The following is a 3,242-nucleotide window of genomic DNA, read 5'->3' on the forward strand; positions in this document are numbered from 1 at the left end:
GAACTAATTTTTTGGGCGCAATTTGTCGTCGCCCTTTGAGTTTTGCAAGCCCCGCCACAAGGAGACATCTCTTCAGGAAAGAGTTTCGCTAGGAGAGTGACAGTTATCCGGAGGCAAGTACAAAAAATTAACACGAAGGCTTTAGTGTAGTGTCTATGAAGCCTGCATACTCGGTTCGCTAGACAAACAATCAAACAAGTCGTATTAATGAGTTTTGTTGCAATAAGAAAATTACAATACTTAACTTTGGCAATTACTCAGATGTGTCGCAAGCAAAGAGCGACCTACAAAATAATCAATCTTCTTCAGCCTAAACAATCCCAAGTCTGTGCTATGTAGAGAGTACAGGCAAAGTGACCAGAGTTGATGCTGCTATCGAAGTCGCTAATCTTGAAGCTGCTATTGAACTGGTCCGTCACCAGTCGTTATGTCCTCTTCACATAGGGGCCACTGTTGTTGCGTTGTCGTCCTCGTGAGGGGTCTGTCAGTGTGCTATTGGCTGACTTCTCACAGCTGTCTCTTCTCTTTCGTTCCCGAGTGGCGTGCCGGCGCTTGACTTTACGCCGTAATATTTAGAGAAACAGGAAAGAGCGCTTGATGTAAAAGCAATGTTACCTAAATATCATGTGGGTCAGTGGATTACGTCATCGAATCCTTACGTGCCGCAGTATACTGGTCCTTACCAGGCAATAGAGATGATGTCGCCGGTTAACGTTAAATTGCTCGCCCTTCGACCGTCCATGTAAGCCGAATTCGGCCGTTAACGGAGGATATGGACAATTTGCCTCATGTGACCCCAGTTTCGATAGAAGGGAGGGGGAGGGGGGGAATAACGGTGGGTGAGGGGGAGAAGAAAGAAAAAGTAAAGCAAAGGAAACGGAGTAATATGGGGAATCATCGGTATATACTAAGACGCAGAGCTGGGATGTGGGACTGACATTATGATTTTCTTTTCCCACAGAACGCTCGTTCCTACCCCAGGACAGGAGAAGATTGAAGCAGCATCCGGGAGCCCATTCGGTTCATAGAGGAAGGATACAGCACAGAGTGTTATCGTGTTAGGCCTATTGTACTACACGTATGTGGCCAAAGCAGTTAAGGTATTGTCTGTGTCAGGAGGTGTCATGCTTTCCAGGCAGACGAATGTGATTATGTCGGGTCACCAGTGGACATTAACAGTAAATTGCAATATTTGGTTGTTGGGAACGTCTGAGAAATTGCGCAACAGGATGAGTAATCAGTCAAGGTATTACGGTACACAAGGATAGTATCGTCTGTTACGATCGGAGTTTCCAGAGCTACACGTGCAGCTATGACAGACTTCGCAGTTGATCCTGCGGGTTAGATGGAGCAGAGGATGGACGCAGGTGGTAGGAACCTAAAGAGAATGTTTGGTACAGCCAATGTGGATGACATAGCTTGCGTCAATAAGGCATTACAGGAAGTGGAAAAGGAGGCAGAAAGCAAACAGGAGGCAGTGAATTTGAACACAACCCAGTTCGCCAGTATGGAAAGCGATGTGGTGAAAAACACTCGGCAGCTTCGTGAGTTGGCCACTGCTTTAATGTTGCATGTTAGGTCATCTGCCGAAACTAGCAATTGGGACTTGCACGTTAATGGTGACCGCTTGAACAATATTGATGCACAGTTAATGATCGCCACATTGGTATACAATCTTGCTGACAGTCTGACAGATGCTTGTCTTGTAACTGTGGAGTTGTAGGAAGCACTGATGCATGCCACGCATGGGCACCTTACTCCAGTTCTAATATCACTGGAACGATTGTTGATGTGTTTGAAAGAAATCAAGACTGTGTTGCCAGCGCCTTTGGGACTTATTAAACTGGAAAGGGTGGGGTACTTGACTATGTACTATCGCTTGTCTACTGTTAAAAGCCAGCAGAGAAGGACTCACTTGGAAGTTAGCGTATAAATATCACTAACTTGTAGAGACTGCTGTTTGGTGTGCTGTATAAAACTAAACTAAACTCCGTCCGACACAGACCATGCAGGCCCAACGGTAGCGACCGGCCGTCGTGTCATCCTCAGTCCATAGGCGTCACTGGATGCGGATATGGAGGGACATGTGGTCAGCACACCGCTCTCCCAGCCGTATGTGAGTGTACGAGACCGGAGCGGCTACTTCTCAATCAAGTAGCTCCTCAGTTTGCCTCACAAGGGCTGAGTGCACCCCGCTTGCCAACAGCGCTCGGCAGACCGGATGGTCACCCATCCAAGTGCTAGCCCAGCCCAACAGCGCTTAACTACGGTGATCTGACGGGAACCGGTGTTGCCACTGTAACAAGACCGTTGGCGGTGTGCTATCTGGTACACACATACCTAGCAGCATGGGAGTCTTTAAGGAAGTATGGCCGACTAGTGGTGCAGGAGATTTTGCTAGTGCCACCAAACAGAGACAGTCATGCATTAATGTGTGCACAAGAGTTGTTAGACTGTCGCCCCGGACCAGTAACCTCTGCCCTTCAAAGTTAGTGCATACAGAGCCGACGTCTTGGAAGTTTGCGTTGTTTCGTTCCGAGATGGTGGTCGCAGAATGCCCTACGGAAGTATTGTCAGTGGAGGGGAATACTTCTGGCAGGTAGGACAGCACTGCTCACCCCTCTGGTGGCAGAGTCGACAGTCGTTATTTGTACATGTTACAAGCAGGGCAAGTTAGATGGCACACGAAATTTCGTTCTGCAGGGTCAAAGATTAATACTCAGTAGAACTCGTTGTGAAATATCTGGACCCACTTCCCGCTTGCCAGCTATGATAACGGGAACGATAACTGTCAGTATGATCCATACCTTATTTTATGTACATGACCTACCTTCCTCACTATTGCCCCCTCCCGAAACACCTTTCATTTCTTAACGATGCCATTGACAAAGCCCTACTCACCCCTCTGGATCAGATGATAGACAACTAACATGGTCATGTTACCATGTAAAATCCCTTAGAACACGTGAAAAGCTACAGAAGTAAGCAGCAGCAGCAACTGGTAGTCACTGGTTCATCAACATCAGCTGCCTATGTATTAATTATGGTGATTAGTTATAAATTTCTTGCTCAAGGGAAGAGTTTCCCAAATTCCATCCCTTCCATCCTTCAGCCTATGAATTCGAACTGATCAGATTGGCACTCCCCTGACAAGGCAATGTAATGAGTGAACGGTCATGAAGGCAAAGACAAAGTGCGCTCAAGGACCATAATGAACACTGTTGTATAAGAGGGAGAACTGT

General features: G+C 47.0%; 1 pseudogene; it reads right to left on the reverse strand.

Moving 5' to 3' along the window:
• Positions 1–2,197: 2,197 nt before the first annotated feature.
• On the reverse strand, positions 2,198–2,315 carry LOC126185694 (5S ribosomal RNA; annotated as a pseudogene).
• Between the last annotated feature and the right edge of the window lie 927 nt (positions 2,316–3,242).

This window comes from Schistocerca cancellata, chromosome 4 (assembly GCF_023864275.1).
Source record: "Schistocerca cancellata isolate TAMUIC-IGC-003103 chromosome 4, iqSchCanc2.1, whole genome shotgun sequence".
In the NCBI taxonomy this organism is placed as follows: Eukaryota; Metazoa; Arthropoda; class Insecta; order Orthoptera; family Acrididae; genus Schistocerca; species Schistocerca cancellata.